The sequence below is a fragment of the Podarcis gaigeae genome (assembly GCF_964106915.1).
Source record: "Podarcis gaigeae genome assembly, chromosome: 3".
In the NCBI taxonomy this organism is placed as follows: Eukaryota; Metazoa; Chordata; class Lepidosauria; order Squamata; family Lacertidae; genus Podarcis; species Podarcis gaigeae.
Window position 1 is genome coordinate 30,276,105 of NC_139680.1, and position 20,393 is coordinate 30,296,497.

The 20,393-nt window shown below is 42.5% G+C and overlaps 1 long non-coding RNA gene across 1 annotated transcript; it reads left to right on the forward strand.

Annotated features, from left to right (window-relative positions):
• The first annotated feature begins 15,892 nt into the window (after positions 1-15,892).
• LOC310841230 lies at positions 15,893-19,632 on the forward strand. Its single transcript, XR_014562422.1, has 3 exons — positions 15,893-16,939; positions 17,489-17,622; positions 19,091-19,632. It is a non-coding gene; the product is annotated as an uncharacterized lncRNA (long non-coding RNA).
• Positions 19,633-20,393: the final 761 nt, after the last annotated feature.

A 20,393-nucleotide genomic window follows, 5' to 3' on the forward strand; every position in this document is an offset into this window, starting at 1 on the left:
TGCACTGGTGTGCTTTTGAACTGCTAGGTTGGCAGGAGCTGGGACAGAGCAACAGGAATTTACTCCGTCACAGGAATTCAAACCGCCGACCTTCCGATCGGCAAGCCCAAAAGGCTCAGTGGTTTAGACCACAGCGCCACCCATGTCCCTTCTTAACCCATGGCTAGAGGCATGCAAGCACAAGATTCTGAAAATATAAAGGGGGAAGGCCCATAGGAGTAGGGCACATGTTTTGCATGCAGGAAGACCAAGATATAACCCCTGGAGTCTTACAAGGACTCCTTGCCTGAAGAGTCACTGCCTGCCAATGTAGACAATGGATAATCTGATTCTGTATAATGCAGCTTCCTGTGAATTTTTCTTTCTTTCAAAAAAACAATCTTAGTTCTGAAGTCAGACTTGAATACTAGACATAAAGACTTGGAATATTTTACTGAATCTGCATTAGTGTCCGAATTAAAAACGTTGGATTTTAACTCTTTGCTACATACAAGCTTGATTTGCTTAGAGATGCTGATTTTAAAATGCTTTCCTTTTATTTTAGAGCATATTTGCTGCATTTCAAAACAACACAGTCCTGTTTATGAAAGGTGCAATTTAGAATTACACACAGAGACCTTTCCTCACGAGATGGCTATTAGGTTAAAATTAGCCAGACACATTGTAGTTGTGTGTCGAATATTTTGGCAATAACTGTTGATGCAGAGATTCATTCATTAATTTAATTTATTAGTCACTTCTTACTGGGTAATCCCTAGGCAACCGACAAATAAGTTAAAAAATTTCTCAAATGTCATCACTTCCGCCCTTCACTCCAAGGACAGATTGTTGTAAGCACACAATAGCTACCATTCCTCAGGTAATGACTTTTTAATTTTAAAAAAGTGTATAAAGTCTCACTTTCAGAGGTGCATTCTGCATCCAAGAGAAACTGACAAGATGAGATTCCTCCCAGAGTGTTTCCTTGTGGCTTTTGGCACAATTACTGCTGCCTCTGCAGCGGCCGTCTTGCAGTTTCATATTGTTCCTCAGAACGGCAACAGGGGGGGGGGAAATCATTAATATGTAAACTTGGAGAGAAATTGGTTTTTAAATGCAGCCAGAGTTTAAATTACCAGAAACTCTTTCCAATTAAACTCCTACAATAAATGTGCTTTAGAAAAAGCCCTTAGAAAAAGCAGGCTGCGATTCCTTCCTTTTAAGAAAAAAGGCAGCTTGGGCAAGAGGAGTTGAATTTCACCGCCACCTCTTTCCAACTTCTCTTACTTCAGCCCACCTCCCTTTGGAGCCTCTGTGAGCAGCTTCTGTTCTGTTTGGGTGGAAATAGTTAGAGGTGTGCCTGTTTCCTTTGCACTGCCAATAATTATATAAAAATGTGGCTGACTAATGGTTGCTCATTTGCAGGGAATTATATTAAACACGGAGGCCTGCTTCGTGCTGGTGTGAGGGAAACCTTTTGGCTGAAGGAGCCAGTTTCCAAATAAGAGGCAGGTTTATTAATGCCTTGGCCTTATGTAGGCCTGAACTTTCCTACGTTGAGATCTGAGTTGCCACCTCTTTTTATTTTCAAAGGTCCTGTGAGGACATGCATCATACATAACTAATGCTGATTTTCTTCCAGGATTTTTCCAGAAATTCTCATCACCACTAGGTTTCCCAAACTTGAGTCTCCAGCTGTTTTTGGACTGCAGCTCCCATTATCCATAGCTAGAAAGACCAGTGGTCAGGAATAATGGGAATTATAGTCTGAAAACAGCTGAAGGCCTAAGTTTGGGAAATGCCACATTCACAGGCAAACAGTAAAGTTTACAGGAGCCTGATGCAATAAGTGTCTTCAACTGCAAGTTAATGGATGCATACCTGCCCTAGTCCTCAGCACTGTAAATTGAAGCAGAAGAGAAGATTTGGTAGGGCTCAAGAATCTTGAAAAAAGCATAGGCTAAGGTGCCCTTCTCAGTACTGCAATGGCATGATTTTTGCCACAGGAAAGCAGGAGACTTTATCAGAGACCAAGGACCTCAGTGCTTTTTCTTTTTTTTTTTTAAGAACAGATGAGGTTCTGGTACTCATATCTTCATAAAAGTGCTGTCAGAACATGATGGGCAACAAAAAAAAGAGAGAGGTGACGAAATTGTGTACTATCACAAAAGCACCTTCTGTATATATGTGTAGACCGACATAACACACTATTTAAGCCTGCAACCCTTTTTTGTTAGTTTATTTTTTTTTAAAAAAAATTAAACAATTTTAACAAAACCAATTATCAATCAAAATAACCAATTACATTTTTGCCCCTTTACCCCCCCTTCCCTCCCTCTCCCACCCACTAAGGACTGCCCTCAGCTCCCCTCTCTGATTTGTTTGCACATATTATTCTCTGCATGTTAAAAATGGTACATATCATTACCTTATCTATCATATATTGTATTAATAAATTTGTGGGTGTTTATTCAAAACCTGCCAAGGAGTCCAAATCATTTTGCTTTTTTTTAGATACTTTGTAAAAAGATCCCATTCTTCATTGAAGTCACGACTGTCCTTCTCACGTAATTTAAAAGTTAACTTTTCCAACTCCCCATAACTCATCAATTTTCCTTTCCACTGTTCTTTCATTGGAGTTTCTCATTTTTTGTATGTTTCAGTCAATATTGCTTATGCTCTGCTGGCTCATGGCAGGTTGCAGATGACTTACAGTAATCCATTCAGCATGACGGCCATTTAAAAGGCATCAGGACACAGCTGAGTTGACTTTATACATAGAAATACATGCCACTAAATAAACTGAAAGAAACGATGGGCTACTTCCAAACCCACACCCCATATTTTCCAGGCAGATGGCAGAAAGGGGAAAGTATTGGGCAAGGAAGCAAAATAATCTTCAAAATCTTGAAATGATTCTGCACAAACTCTAAAACGGCTGAGTGAAACTCCATGACTAACAGCAAATACCAAAGACGTTACTGGACATCAGTGTTTTTCTTAACCTTTTGTTGAAGTCTATGAAACATTCTAGCAAACTCAAGTATTCCAGCAGCTCTTGACTCATCTGTGCTTTCCTTGTCCCCCATTGCAGCAGCTGTGAGGGGATGTTGTTAAATCCACATCCTTAGAGATGGCCAGGAAAATGAGAGGCAGATATATGTGATTAGCAGGTACAAGATGGATTGTATGTTGATCTAATGAAACCCAACCCTGCACCCTGATGATCTGTACTGGACACAAATATTAATTCTAGAGTCCACAGGTGGGCAAGACCTTTATTAGGACCAACCAAAATTTCACAAAAATGTGACAAGCTTCTGAGATCTCTAGGAGTCTTCATCGGGAATGAAGTTTCACAAGTTTGAGTGTGGATGGAAGAGGAAAAATAGTAAGGCTGGATGTTAACAGCCATGATGTCTGCTTACAGATTAAACAAGGCAGAGATTGCAGTCTGTTTACGCATCTGCCTAAAATGGAGATTACAGGCGAAAGTGAACCTAGAAAATGCCCAGGTGCTGAGATATCAGGGTACGCACTCGGGATTCTGGGATAAAGAATGGCTACTCCACCCATTTCTTCAAGAAAGCAAAGCCCAAGTTGTAAGTTAAAATTCCACACCTCATATGAGACCCGAAGTTCTTGGCAGGTAGAATGTGAGTATGCCACATAAAGCCTATTTTACCTCTAATCCTATGCAGAGTTGACACTGGGTTCCATATCAGGTTGCCCCTGAGCCAGAATTTCTCATTAGAGTCTGGATAAAGGAAAAGGTAAAGGGACCCCTGACCATTGTGTCCAGTCGTGGCCGACTCTGGGGTTGCAGTGCTCATCTCGCTTTATTGGCCGAGGGAGCCAGCGTACAGCTTCCAGGTAACATGGCCAGCATGCCTAAGCTGCTTCTGGCGAACCAGAGCAGCGCACGGAAATGCCATTTACCTTCCCGCAGGAACGGTACCTATTTATCTACTTGCACTTTGAGGTGCTTTCGAACTGCTAGGTTGGCAGGAGCAGGGACCAAGCAACGGGAGCTCACCCCGTTGCAGGGATTTGAACCGCTGACCTTCTGATCGGCAAGTCCTAGGCTCTGTGGTTTAACCCACAGTGCCACCTGCGTCCCTCCACAGGTCAATATTGGTGACTATTGGTGATTATATTGGGAATAGTCTGGATAGTACTTTTCTAAAACCTCTGGATCCAGGAAGGACTTTGGCTGTCTGTGTGTTTAAGCTGTGCCACCCACCTACGCTCAACCTGTAAAACAACAACAGCAACAACTCCTGCAAATATTACAAAGCACCAATAAACCTCCAGCAACAAAGGAAAGGAAAGCTAGAAAAGTGCTGCCGTTCCCCCTCAAAAACATAACTATGAAACTCTTCACTGCTTGTAGAAGTGCCATGAAGAAAGCACAATATTCTCGTTGCTTAATGTTTGGGAGTTCAGCCAGTGGTGGAGCTAGCCGCTTGAGCACTCGGAGTGGCACACATGCCGTGCAGCCAGGGGGCAGGGCAAGCCGCCCAGGGGGAGCGATTGGCACAGCGATTGGCTTCCAGGGGGGTGGTTCGGTGATCCGGAAATACCTTTGAAAGTGACCCGGAAACTTCAACTAATCCAGAATGCGGCAGCTAGACTGGTGACTGGGAGCAGCCACCGAGACCATATAACACCGGTCTTGAAAGACCTACATTGGCTCCCTGTACGTTTCCGAGCACAATTCAAAGTGTTGATGCTGACCTTTAAAGCCCTAAATGGCCTCAGTCCAGTGCCAAGGGCCTTCTGGTGGTTCCCTCGCTGCGAGAAGGCAAGTTACAGGGAACCAGGGAGAGGGCTTTCTCGGTAGTGGCACCCGCCCTGTGGAACGCCCTCCCACCAGATGTCAAAGAGAAAAACAACTACCAGACTTTTAGAAGACATCTGAAGGCAGCCCTGCTTAGGGAAGCTTTGAATGTTTAATAGACTATTGTATTTTAATATTCTGTTGGAAGCTGCCCAGAGTGGCTGGGGAAACTCAGCTAGATGGGCGGGCCATAAATAATAAATTATTATAATATTATTATTATCCTCCCAGGGGAGATTTTGTCACCCCCCCCCCCAGGGATGACAAACCAGGGTGGACAACCCCCGCCCCCTTCCCCCTTCCTACGCCCCTGAGTTCAGCAGATTAGATGCTTTTTGTGAGGCTAAACAGTCTGGATACTGCTACTGTGTGTTAGTTTTTTGAAAAACAAACAACAACACAGCAGCATGAAATAGTACTTTTACATTATTTATCCTAACCTTTGAATTATAATTTACTTTTAGTGTACCACTGGGTCGCTTGACACGCATGCATTTATAGCAGTTTTCCAAATTGTTAGAATTAATGTTGCAATACATCATTTATATTGCACTGCTCTGTGCTTCTGGTTTTATTCATCTTCTTAACAATCATGTGAAGCCAGTCCTACTTTTTTTCCTGATCTGGGGCTGAGACAGAGGTGAGTTGCTTAAAGATCATTCCCCGGTGTTTTGCAAGTCTCTCCCTGCTTCGTTCAACTCATGAGCCAGACCTAGTTCACTTTGCCCTTGGTCCTAAGTTTAAACTTGGCACGTTGAACTTGGGTACCAAATGCATTCATATTTCAGTGGCAAAGCACATGTGTAATTGCTGACCCCAACTGTGAAGGATGTGCACGCATTCACATTTCCTTGCAATAAACAAAGTGCCCTAGATAGTTTCACAATTTCCATATTCATTGCAGGGAAACATGACTGTAAAACACTGATGTGCTGTTCACAATTCTTACCATTGTGCATGGATTTTACCATTTAAACTTGAGACCTTTTTATGACTCAGCTAAAAATACAAGGTATGAAACAGCCTTACAGATGCTAGGCCAAGAATCTGGTAGCGGTTTAAGTATAACTGTTTCTGACTCACAGGTAGGCACTTTCCATTTTATTATTTTTCTGACTTACATGTCAACACTTCCCATTTTATTATTTTTGCCCTGGGAGCAATTTGCCAAAACATTCTAATGTGTGAAAATTAAAATATGGAAATCACCTCTCATTACGTGGCAGGTTTCACATTTGGAGAAAGAACCAAACTCAGTCATGTAGCTTGTATGTGCTTTTGTAACACAGGAGAAAAAGTGATTTTAAAAAAAGTTTTCTCCCATATTAGTTCAAATGAAGTTTTCTCTTTGGTTTTTTAAAAACTGTTTCATGGAGTTTGGTACAATCTAAATGGTGCAATAAAGGATGCTTTTTGTTCCATAAACTCATACACAGGTGAGAAAGAAACAAGGAATGGAAACAAAGATGGCATCACATTAGTTCAGAGGTCGGCAACCTAAGGCCCATGGGCCAGAAGGGTCAAGGGTCGCTTAACTGGCCCATGAGCTTCCCTCGAACTGAGCCGCCCGCTCAGTGAGTCCCCGTGTGCTGCACTAAATCGGCACAGCACAGCACGGGGACTCTCTTCCGCAGCTCCGGAAATCACTTCTGCGCATGCCTAGATGCTGGAAATCATGTCTGTATATGTCTGCGGTGTCAGAAATCACTTCTGCGCATGCTCCTGTGCAGAAGCGATTTCCAGCGCCGCGGACATGCGCAGACATGATTTCTGGTGTCGCACTGCACGGGATCTCCGCGGGAGTGATCGAGCCCATGTCCGGTAAGCCTTGTCGACCCCTGCACTAGTTTATCAAATCTCTTTAGAAATATTGTTCTGTTTGTGACTAATCTGAAGGGAGCACATAGCCAGGAATGGAAGGAAGCAAGTGCTCCTTCAATGAACTTTTTCTTGCATCACATGACCCCTTCAGAGAACATGTGAGCAGGAAGTGGATCCATGACAGTCAGCTATGAACCTAATGGTACACCCTTCAAGCCATGACCCCAATGCATGCACATCCAACAAAACACATGAAAGGGACTTGTACGCACATACCACTGCACCTACACCATGGAGCATCTACACCATTGGGAACCTACTTCACACAAGGTGTCTGATTGTGTAGAACCAACGATGTGTGTGCAGCTGTACATGCTGATGTTCGAGGTGTGGCTAGGCAGCATGATCCCAGACATGCGTTCTCAGAATGGCCATTTTCACACGTCACATCAAGCAATGGTCACTGGCCAGCTTTAAACTAATGCTTGCTGTTTGCTTACAAATCCTGTTTTGTTAGGCAGCAACAAGCCATGTCCTGGAGTTTGGACACAACAGAAAGCCAAGTTTATTGGTGGCTTCCTGGCTTGTTCCTCCCATTTGTGCCATAGGAGGAGCAAATTGGAGTGCGCCAGCACACTGCTCGTGCATCATAAACCATACTAAGCCATCAGCCACTTTTTATGGAGACATATAAAGGTGGGCACTGTGTGTGAGAGTGAGTGCTTCATATGAAGAGGTCTACTGCCTGGAATAAAAGCATTTTGAAAAGGTCACCTCTAGCTGACTACCTCTTCATCATTTGGCCAGAAGAGACTTCAAAACGCACTCCATGCTCTTATATATTTCGCAGGTCAGAATCCTCCTGCTAAGGACGGTATTGACTGAAAAGGATTGTTGTCGAATGAGAGGAATTAATGATTTTCCTCTTTCACAGTGAACAGGAAGCTTTCAAAGGGCTTTGGCTCAGCTCATTGACTGCTGAACCTCTGTGGAAAACAAAAAGGTTATGGTTTCAGTAAGAAAACCACGCTCTTCCTCTCACGAGTTTGCTGACTTGGTTTTCTTAAATTTTATAATGATGAAGGAGCAGTGTTTCTTTTCCAAAAAGTCCTGGATCCAGCCCCTAAGAACATGGAATATAACTACCTCAGTTCATACGGTGGTTTTTGGGCTAATACGTGCCAGTTGTTCCAAGCCCCAGTATTTTCTCTTTTGAAGAGATTTGGGAAGGAGCTTAAACAAAAATTTAATAATGTCCACATGCACAAACTTCTTCATGTGCCTCCTCCATGGGAGGGTGGCAACACGAGTACAGGTCTTTTCTATAGGGGCTCCCTGTTAATAATAATAATAATAATAATAATAATAATAATAATAATAATAATAATTTATTATTTATACCCCGTCCATCTGGCTGGATGGGTTTCCCCAGCCACTCTGGGTGGCTTCTAACAGAATATTAAAATACTATTAAGCATTAAAAGTTTGTGGAATGCTCTCCCCTGTGAGGTTTGTCTGGCTCCTTCAGTATAGATATATTAGGTGAAAACGTTCCCCTTCCACCAGGCCTTGGGCTGATTGATATCCTACAGTCTTTTAAATTGTATCTGTGGAAGGGGTGGGGTGGGGTATTGTTTTGCTGTTTTGGTTTAATTATTTACTTGTGTTTTATCTTGTATTTTATTCCGTGAACCGCCCTGGGATCTCTTGATGAAAGGTGGTCTATAAATTAAACAAGCAAACAAGCTGAGTAAGTCCTCTTGCTAGAACATGTCTCACATCATCACTATATAAAGCAACATGGGAAAAGCTTAATGTTACATGACAGAAAGGATTAATGAGTTGCAAAAGTTGAGGCTCTTTTAGGTTTCAGCCCAGGCATCTCTAGGACTTTAGTCTGCAATCCTATACGCTTACTTCAGAGTAAGCCTCGCTCAGCTCTGTGGGACTTACACCAGGAACATTGGAAGTTCCCTTATAGAGTCAGGTCATAAGTCCATATAGCTCAGAATTGTCCAAAGAGACTGGCATTGACTGTCCAGCATTTCAGATAGGGAACATGACCAGGCGTATCTGGAGATCCAGAATACAGTGGTACCTCAGGTTAAGAACTTAATTCATTCTGGAGGTCTGTTCTTAACCTGAAACTGTTCTTAACCTGAAGCACCACTTTAGCTAATGGGGCCTCCCTCTGCCTCTATGCCACCGCCATGAGATTTCTGTTCTCATCCTGAAGCAAAGTTCTTAACCTGAGGTACTATTTCTGGGTTAGCGGAGTCTGTACCCTGAAGCGTCTGTAACCCGAGGTACCACTGTAATGGGTTGTAGCCAACGAAAAATGGCTCAGAGTAGCTTTTAAAGCTGCATCATACCACTTGTCATGGCTTCCTCCAAAGAACCCTGGGAAATGTAGTTTATAAAGGATGCTGGGAGTGGCTGGGTGACCCCTCTAGCCTTCACAGAACCGCAATTCCCAGAGTTCCCTGTGAAGAGGGATTGACAGTTAAACCACGCTGAGACTTTAACAATGACAGCAACAGAGTGAACCACCTCCTCCCCTTACTAAATTATACTGCTGAACTGAAGAAAGTGGGGAGGCAGGGCTTTTTTTCAGCTGGAACTTGTCGGAACTCTGTTTTGGCACCTCTCAGTTGGGCACCATTGCCATTATAAGAGGACAAGGGAGGCGTTCATGTTGAGTTCTGGCACCTCTTTTTCTAGAAAAATAGCATTGAGGACTGTTGGAGGACTGGCCGTGAGAGTTTGGGTTTCATTTCTGCATGGATGTACTTTGGACCCAAATCAGTTGTGGTACTGAAAACAAATCCCGGGGTCTGGAATTATTTAACGCCCAAGTCTATGTCTTTTGTACCTGGGTCTGGTTGGTGGGGCCTAAAAAAAGCAAAGGAAATCCCACAAGGCCTGTGCATGCCTGCCCTATGACATGTTGCCAACTCTGCAATGTTGCCCTGGGGCTTCATGACAGATTCTCCAGACTTCCACAACAAATAAATCAAATGAAATGATGGAGGTGGAAGGTTTGGGCATCACCGAAACCATACTTAGCAAGAAGGAAAACCATGTTGTACGCTGTACAGATTGCCATCTACCTAAATAAATGACTTCACTGCGTGGATGCCTATTGCTTTGATAACTTGGAGGCCCGTGACTCAACATGTCTGAGAGGTGAGAGTTACTCAGGTGTCTGGTTTGTCAGATGTGTTAAAACATGCATTAAGTGATTTTGATCAAAGAACAGATCCATGGTGCATACTCAGCATAGATTTGCATCTGGGATATTATATCGACTCTCCGATAGTTTTAATAAAGAGCAGGTTTGATTTTTAATAGCCTGAAAACGTAGGATTGGCACCCTGAGCTTCTTGGAGCTGAGAAGAATCCCGACTGAATATTGTTACAGATTTGAGAGGGGGGGACCCCATAATCCAAAATTTAATAAATGGTAGGTTTTTGATTATTTGGGATGTGAAGGGAGAAATACAAGCTGCAGAGGAATTCCTAGATTAGCCTATGCAAAACAACTTTGCCAAGCCAGAACCATTAAGAAACAATACAGGGTTATTGAGGGCCATCAGCCATGCAAGAGAACTGTCCTTCCCTGCTGCCCTGAGCTATGAACAGAGGAGTTTGGAAGGTTGCCAGAGTAACTGTGTGTTTGAGGCGATAGGAAAAGGAAGTCTGGTAGCAAGGGATTCTGGGAAGAAGAAATGAGGTAGAGAGACTGGGATCCATTTCTGGGCAGGCTGGCTGCAGAACTGAGTGGGAGAGATGTCTGGGACTCCATAGCTATGGCAGACAAGCCCCTCTTGAATTGACCATGCTGTAAGATCTGGATGCCCTCCATGCAGACTGAGGGTGTAAATAGGTGTATAAACCATATTTCTTAAAGCTACGGCTGTCTCTGCTGTGTCTCAATTCTCTAAAGGACCACAGACCCTGGAACCCCATGAGCTCTTGCCACCACTTGGAGGAGGCACCCAACATTTGTAACAGCATTACAGTGGTACCTCGGGTTAAGTACTTAATTCATTCTGGAGGTCCGTTCTTAACCTGAAACTGTTCTTAACCTGAAGCACCACTTTAGCTAATGGGGCCTCCTGCTGCCGCTGCACCGCCGGAGCACGATTTCTGTTCTCATCCTGAAGCAAAGTTCTTAACCCGAAGTAATATTTCTGGGTTAGCGGAGTCTGTAACCTGAAGCGTCTGTAACCTGAAGTGTATGTAACCCGAGGTACCACTGTAATAGCTAGGAATTAGCAGAGCTTGAAACTTGAAGGAAGCTAGAAATTCTTTCCTCATTAGTCTAGTCCTTCTTTCCTACATTCAATTGGTAAAAAAAACACAAACCACTTCAGAGGACTGATTCACACATGCAACCTTACCTTTTTATGACTACAGCACTGAGTATCATTTGCATGTGCTAAAACAACCAACACAGGTCAAAGACAGAACTTGTATAATGTTTCATTTAAAACTTAAGTGGGAAGGAGCTGCTGATTCAATGATTCAGGATGGGGTCAATTGCATGTGTTCTTTTTTATGCATTCGGCCATTCTTGGTAGTGCCGTGAGTTCATGGTTATTTGTGCAATTGCTTCCCAATTGGTATGAGTGAGAAATTTGATTTGGTTCACATTTAAAGGTGAGTTGATCAAACATGCACTTTCTTTTTCTTTTCTTTTTTTGAATATTTTATTTGTTGAATATAAGAACAACATATAATCAAATACAAGCAATCGAATACAGTTTTCTTCTAACGCCCCCCAAAACAGACCTAACTTTCTAAAACAACGTAAGAACCAAAACACAACCATCCTTTGAAATTCACACTTATCTGAATTTTGCAATGAAGTTCTTCAACTAAATAATGTTTGCAAAAATGTACATATTAGGGGGGAAAGTGCATAAAAATTAACACATTAGTGGGAAAACATGAGAAAACGCATTGTATTCGGGGAAAAAGATTGCAAAAGTGTGCAATTAATCAAAGCTGCATGCAAAAATGTGTTTATTAGGTGAGATTACCAATAAAATGCTGAAGTTGATTTTTTTTTTTTTTAAGTTCCAGATTGCTGCAGAGATATGGAGAGCTGCATCTGAGATTGGAAAGATGAGAAAATGGAGGAACCAAACTTGCGAGCGTCTTCCCACCCAAATGACTGGATCATTTTAAAAGAGGCCCCTAAAGGAAAAGCTGCTTTCATGTGACTGAGGCAGTATTTAAAAGGCTCCTCAATGAAACCACTTCACTCATTCAGCAAATCACTCATATCTCACTGTGGGATGAACCATTTTGTGGCTAAAGCACACCTATATGAGTCAGCCCTCTCTGAACCATTCTGTTTTTGTTTTTTTAAAAAATATTTTTATTAATTTTAAGAAATACAGAAAAAAGAATAAAGGATAGTTATAAAAAAATAGAATAGAAGAATAACAAATTTCCATGTTCTTTTTCCATCCAATCTAAAGGACTTCCCCACATCCTCCAAACCCTACGTTCCCTGTCATATAAAACATCAGCAATTTGTTAACTTATTTCAAATCTTATTGTATCTTCCATTTTATCATGTTCCCTGATTTCAATTTTACTGTAACCCAATTCTTGTATGCTTTGTATTAAACACAATAAAGTTATTTCATTATTTTACCTCTAAATTCTTGTGTCTTAATTTTCATTTCATTAACTTACATTTGCTGAAGCTAGAGTTTCCTGAAAGGTGCATTTTTTTTTTAACACCTCTCTGAACCATTCTGAGCAGACAACTAATATATTGAAACTACCACAAAAATCATTTCTTAAGAAAGAACAATAATTGCATAACGACCAGGCAGAAGACATGTTGTTGCCTGAGGTGAAAGTGAAGATGGCGTACCTCCATTTTATGTGCAAAATCTGACCAAACTGTTGGTGGAGTCTTCCTTGAGCACTGGTGATGGGACATGTCACGGCTAAAAATTGGCCGCTGTTTCTTTAATGCTTAAAAAGCTGGGTCAGCATGAGTCAGCGGCCTGCACCGGGTTGTATATATAGAGTGAGAAATGTTAGTTTGTTGTTGGGTTGGTTGGTGAAAGCTGGTAGTGTTGATGTGTGTACAGTTGGTCAGTCGCTTTTGCAAAAAGACTTTTAAGAATAAAAGCAGAAAGTACTCTGCAGGGATACTCTTCTCATGGACTCTTTTATGGCGACAAGGACCTGAGGACCAGGCTGAGGCGACAAAGGGAGGTCAGAACCTTTCTCCCCCCCCCCCAACAATAACTGACAGGACAATGCCTGCATAGCAAGATAGGAAGTTGCCTTATATAGACTCATGCCATTACTCCATATACATGGGATAGCTCAGCTGGCAGAGCATGAGACGCATAATCTTGCATTGCAGGGGATTGGACTGAATGACCTTTGTGGTCCCTTCCAAGTCTACAGTGCTTTGATTGTCTACATGGGTGGACAGTGGCTCTCCAGTGTTCCAGACTGGAGAAATTCCCGCCAGCTCTACCTAGATTAAACCAAGTACATTTTGGTATTCATGGTCTACGTTCACTCCTGACAGGTCCTTCCAGTGTCTAGTTATGATGTTTCTTGCTGCTGAGAGTGACTTATGAGTTCCTTGTCATGTATGTGTGCATTGTCATCTTGGAAGATATTTAATAAGGCTAACTAAATACACCCCCCCCCAGGACCTTCTGTGTGCAAGGCTAGAACTCTTCCCCACCATACCTGAGGGAAGCAGGTATGATAAGTCAGGGGGATGCCCAGCCCCACCACCACTTCCTGCCTCACAGCACCTGCCTAATGAGGAGGCCGCCTCACTCTGCCAAACAGCAGAGCTGGCCTAGGTAGTCACCAGTCATTTCAGTGATGTGCAGAAAGGATGTGTTCACAACCAGGAAAATGGACTAAAAGTCTTGGCAATTCCTGCTCTCAGCATGTCTCTGAGGCTGCAATCCTGTACCCAGTTTCTACTGAACTTGCACTGCAAGGGCCAACTGCATTTTTTTTTTTTGGCTCTGTTTCTCCATGGCTTTGTTTTTATTTATTTATTTACAGCTGTTGAGGGGGACAATTGTTATCAGGATCACAGCACATAGGGAGGGGAGATTTATCCCTTCCTCATTCCGGACACTGAAAATTGCAATGGTGGGGGTGATCTCTCTCTCTCTCTCTCTCTCTCTCTCTCTCTCTCTCTCTCTCTGTGTGTGTGTTCCAATTGATGCCAGTGTCAAAGAAAGCACTCATACAAATGCAAAATCCTCACTTTGTGGTGTATTCAACAGTGGGCCGTATCCAGCGCTTCTCCCCCCAGCCCAAACTCACCGGACCACAGTTCCGGCACCTCTCAGGTGGGCGCCATTGCTATTCTAAGAGAACAAGGGAGGCTTTCATGGTGAGTTCTGGCACCTCTTTTTCTAGAAAAATAGCACTGGTCATCTCTGATGTTAGCCTACTCAGAGTAGACCCACTGAAGTTAATGGATCTAAATTAGTCAAGTCTATGAAAAGTGCAAGTAGATAAATAGGAACCGCTCCGGCGGGAAGGTAAACAGTGTTTCCGTGTGCTGCTCTGGTTCGCCAGAAGCGGCTTAGTCATGCTGGCCACATGACCTGGAAGCTACGTCTGGACCTAATGGTCAGGGGTCCCTTTACCTTTACCTTTTTATGAATTTCAATGGGTCTACTCAGACTGGGATTAGGATTGGCCACTACCCCCATGTCTGCTATGTCTTCAGGATGGCTGCCTGAATAAATTCTCACAGAGGAAATTGCAGACTTCAAACGCAGCTCCATTAACTGCAATCAGGCCCTCAACCATTACCCATTCTTAGTGCCCTTCTACAATATAGTGAAAGGTTTGTGCTACCTCCCCTCCCCACCTCAGAAGCTCATAATTAAGTGGATTTGCAGTTCAGCAGATCATAAACTCCGGCTCCAGCTGTGCAGAACAGTATGATTAATAGTGAATATGATCAACCAATATAACTGGGCAGCACTGGGGGTATTGAAATGATTTGCAATGTTCTTCCTGGAACTCAAAAACAACATCAGACATAATGGAATGATTGATTTATATATTTTTTAAAAATAATATTTATTGAAGTTTTAAAGGTTACAAAAAGAAAAGAAGAAAAAACATCAAATTAAACAAAAACAATACAACACATCACAATAAAAAAACAGAAAAATAGAAACAATTAAAAAAACAAATCGAACCTTCCCATAACTTATCTTTCATTTGCTTGTTTCCTTGACCTCCTCACACCTCCCTTTTTTGTATTCTAGTTCAGTCAGCTATTTCAGCAAATCCTTTCCCTCTTTCCCAATTTTTGTTCTATAATTTATCTTAATATGATGTAACTTTACATTCTCTCCTTTCACCAATTAACAATCTATTTTTACTTAATCCTTTATAACATTTCCACTAAAACCACATAATTTCATTCCAGCATCCTTCTAACATTCCTTAATTTTACAATGTTTCTGCAAATAAACTTTAAATTTCTTCCAATCTTCTTCCACCGACTCTTCTCCCTGGTCAATGGAATGATTGATTTAGCAAATTCCAATGGAAGCTTGGTTGGTGGGACTGTTACTAATAAGATTCAGCTACAATTTGCCCGAAACCCATCGTCCACTGTTATATCATCAAACGGACACAAGTTCTATATGCAAGTAATGAAGCCAGACTCTCTAAGTGTCCCTATTTTCCAGGGACAGTCCTGGATTTATGGAAGCCGTCCTGGTTTCTAATTTGATCCTGGAATGTCCTGCTTTTCCTTAGGATGTCCCTATTTTCATTGGAGAAATGTTGGAGCGTATGGAAAAGGACATCCCCAGGGCTCCATCCCCCCAGCCAGAACTCACCGGAACTCACCTTCGTTACCTCTCAGGTGGGCACCATTGCCATTATAGGAGAACAAGGGAGGTGTTCATGGTGAGTTCTGGCACCTCTTTATCAAGAAAAATAGCATTGGATATTCCTACTTTCATCGGAGGAATGCTGGAGTGTATATTTCTACAGTGGTACCTCAGGTTAAGTACTTAATTCGTTCCGGAGGTCCATTCTTAACCTGAAACTGTTCTTAACCTGAAGCACCACTTTAGCTAATGGGGCCTCCTGCTGCCGCCACACCACCAGGGCACAATTTCTGTTCTCATCCTGAAGCAGAGTTCTTAACCTGAAGCACAATTTCTGGGTTAGCGGAGTCTGTAACCTGAAGCGTATGTAACCCGAGGTACCACTGTATTTTCCTCAAAGAAATGTTGAAGGGTATGGATGAAGCTACACTGGGAATGGGAGGGAGGATCTAATTCAAAATGCATTAGGAGTTTTTCTACACATTTCATTGCACTTTAACTAGTTCCCTTGGACTTCTGTTTCTTGCATGACAAGTAACTCTTTATTTTAGAGTGAAATTTAAATGCTCAGAAGAGAGAGAGAGGTGGTGGGGATTTAGATCAGGCATGCAGAATTCACATCCCAGTTGCAAGTATGTTTGGTTTAAGCAACTGGGGAATAGTGGTGTGTGTGTGTGTGTGTGTGTTTTCACTGCTAACTTTTAGCCAACAGCTCTCCTTCCTGACAAATATGTTCATAAGACACCCCCACCTTTTAAAAAGTCAGCCATGGTGTGGAGCTGCCTGGGGTTCAGCAGTTGCTCACTCAGGAGAAAATCCTACAGCAACCTATAAGTGAGAGCCAAAATATGTTGCAATATTATTTTAGAGGATTCATCAGCTTATTTCCTGCTAGTCTTGCATAACCCTCATTTATTTCTGAAGCCTGCCTTATGTGGATTTTTGTTGTTGAAAGTGTTCCGCTTTCAGCGAACGCTTGGGTAATTCACGGAAACAGATGACTCATTAATACTTTCCCCCTGATGATATTATTCTGATCTTCTATAACCCATGGCTTTCTGTATTCTTTTTAGAAGAGTGCTATTTGTTTTCTCCTGAGCAAAATTCCAGCTCTGAAGTACAGAATGCACATGATGAAAACAATACTTAGAAAGAGTTCTCCAAAGTCTCTGTGAGCCTCCAATTCCTGGGAGCGCATCTCCAGGAATGCTCTGAGATCAGAAAGAGAGCTCTGACCTCAGAGAGGTAGATCTGATGTCAGGTTCCTCCTCACCCCTGTGGCAACTACCACAGAGCTCTGATACTGGTAGGGTCTAAAAGGGGTGTGTTTGTGTCAGAGGAGGACCAGAAGTCGGATGGATCTGAAAGCTCCAACACCTTCTTAGTTCCCACAAACCAGGAAGGAAATCACACTGGACCAGGAGCTGAGGTGATTCAATCCTGCTTATTAGTTTGAATAGGAAGGAAATTGTGTACAAAAGAATTGTGGGGAAGGGGAACCTCTGGAGAAAGAAAAAACTGGTGCTCCTCTAGGCAGTCCAGCAGGGCAATGAGCAAAGCAATGTCAACAGCCCTTTGAGCCTTAGGACTTCAGCCTTCGTGGATTTAAATAAAGTGGCTCATATGTTGAATGATATGCACCCGTGAAATACAACAAGTTTGCAAGTCTACTCTCCTGATCTTTAGGGAAAGATGAAAATATATATGAATTAAATGTTTGTGTCTTAGTTTATTTCTTTTTAAAGCACACAATCTATGGGGACATTGGACAAGGAGGGGTAGTTCTGATGGTGGAATCAGTCATTAAAAACTGCAAAGTTAAGAACTCACTCGGTTTTGGGTGTTGTCTTGTATTGTTCATTCAACCTGAATGTGGCAGTTGGTGATGGCATTAAGGGGTTGTATCTTGCTATAACACAATACTATGTTTGTTTTAAATCTTCAGGTTGTTGTTGTTTCTCCTTCTTCCCATCAGCAGTAGACTATGTTTCTCAGCACATCACCTCCAGAGCAGATAGAACAAGCTAATTGGAACCCTTATAGACATCATCAGATGACGGTGGTGTGTTAGTGACTAAGCCTGAAGGAGAAAATTGCTTCAGGTTGCTTCAGGTAACTAATCCACACCTCTTGAAATGATCCATGACCTGAAACACAGCTATCCTCTGAAATTTGCACTTATCTGAAATTCGCAGCTTAGTACAGAAGTGTATTTATTAAAGGGAGGTATGCAAAAAAATAAATAAATGCATCTGTTGCTGAAAAAAGTGATTATATTAGGGGGAAATCTTGAAACAATTTGTATATTGGGGAGAATCAGATTCAAAATGTGTACATTAGGGGAAATGTGCAGTAAAAAAAACTTGTGCATTTTCATGAAGGCATTTATTTATTTTTAAAATCACAAACTGATGCAGAAATGTGGTCGACTGAACTTGATTAGAAAAATGAGTAACCAAGAGAAACCAAAATTGATTTGCCCATCCTTATAGTGAAGGAATGGGTTTCCCAAATCTAAAACCTGTCTGTGCAGTCAGTCTGAAACAGGCCCCAAAATCCCCATTTTTCCTTCTCCAAGGGTGCATTAGCTAAAAACCATTAACTTGAGCACTTGAGCAAATGTATAACTGGAACCCAGCTGTATAAACTGGCAGTGAATGCAACTCATTAATTGCACAACTTCAGTCAATCTACTGGATGATGATGAGCCTGCGCTCTTAGGAAAAGTAATATATACTTGAAAAATGGAAAGAATGGAGCCTCAGATGTCAGCTACAGTTTCTACATCTCAGACCCATCATTACTAAGGCTTCAGTTACTGGAAAGAATGTGTATCAAGATCTAGTTCTGTAACTGTTAGCAGAGCATGCTGGTACCACAAGTTTATCCTAGGCCAGAGATTTTCAACCTTTTTGAGTCCATAGCACCCTTGACCAACTACATTCTTTCTGCGGCACACCCCATTGCCCCAAAGAGAAGTGCTGCCTCATGCTGCCCCACAGGGGCCTGGGAAGAGGATGCCCCCAGTCTTAGTGACCCAATGAAGACTGGCCAAAGGTCAACATGAGGCCTGCACAGGGGAAAGATTCTCCTTCAGCACCAGGCACTCAGCTCCCAGACAAGCCTTGCACACAGCAAGCCCAGGAAAGGCCAGTGCAGTGACTGCCTGCCTGGCCTCCCACTAGTCTGTCCATTCCCAACAGCAAGGGCTGGAGGGCTGGCTGGCTGGGCTCCCTTACCCACTTCCTTGCTTACTCTGAGGCTGCCTCAGCTTCGGGCAACCAGCACCCCCTGACCAGCCCCAGAGGCACCATTCGCCTGGGGAGCTGTTGCAACAAACAGCCACACAAGCCTTCGGGAGGCAAAGACATGAGAGGGCATCAGAGGAGGGAGAGAAGGAAAGAGGGACAGAGACCAGTGTTGCCCACGACACCCCTGCCCATCATTCAAGGCACCCCAGGGTGCCACGGCACACTGGTTAAAAACCACTGTCCTTGGCCAATGCTGACTGGAACTTGATTTTAATAATTGTACATCCTGACCACCATCTGACCTGTGTCTCCTTTATGCCACCATGCAGGAACTGCTGCAGGCGCAAACCCTACATGCAGTTGTAGTTTTGAAATTTGTGCCAGACAGGAACAGTGCCAATTTTGCCTGCGTCATCAGCAAAAGTAGCGTGTGGGTGGAAATCCCTGGCACTGCACATCGTGAATATGATGCTGATCCTCTTCTTCCTCATTCATTTGGACTCAAAACGGAACGTGGGTGGGAAATGCCTTTCCACTATAAGAATTTTTAAAAAGCATTTTCCCATCGCTAAGTGCTCAAATGCATCTCAGAGAGACTGGACAGACTGTCCAATTGTGAATAGATGGAGCCTACGAGGAAAAATATGTACCTGTACAAGCTATGAGAGGGGTGGGGTGGGATGCCATTCCAGTGATAGAGAATCACAAAAATGACGCTTCCCTTAGAAGGACCATGAAACTATTCATTATTCTTATTGTCTTTCCAGAGGCAAGATATATTTATTTTTCTTTTCATCGAGCTTTTGGACAAAAATCCATTTTTAAGGAGCCCCTTCTTTTAGGAATGATATGTATGTATGTATGTATGTATGTATGTACGTGTGTGTGTGTGTGTGTGTGTGTAGTGCTTTTTTCTGGGGGGACACAGGGATACACATACCCCTAAACATTTTGTGAATCTTTGTACGTTTGTCCATTTACTGTATTTATTTTTGTCCATTTACTGTATTTATTTTCCCCGATTTGTACTATAAAATGGTGATTTTCTTGAGTCAAAATGAGAGTACCCCTAAACATTTTTTAAAGAAAAAAAGCACTGTATGGATGTATTTTTCACTCATTCTCATTCTCATTCTCATTAAAATCCTTGGGCAGATGACAATAATATTAAAACAACCAACAATAAGATACAATAAAATATGTTGTCATTGCAAGAATGCCCTTTTCCTCCCAACCAATCAGATACTTAGTGCAAGCCTTTGATAGTAAAATCTGGACCTGCTTTACTGCATACTAGCGTGTAGCGTCAGATCAGATCAGGCAGCGATGCCACAATCTTGGCTCTCATGGGCAAGACTCCCACCCTGGGCCTCAGACAAACTCTGCACAGGCCTGGCTGAAGCTAATCACTTTTTAAATAATAAAAAAGCCAAAATAAATATCTGTGAGTTTCTGATGTTTTGGTACCACTATCCACAGCGTATCGTGCGTGTACGCATATGCAGAATGGTTGTGAAATATATCTCTGTATGTGCCTCAAAGCCTTTTGCGTTCTTCCAGAACAAACACAAACTTAGATACATTTTTGGATGAATGGTTTGTGCATCAAGGGGGCATGAATGTAAGTAGGCT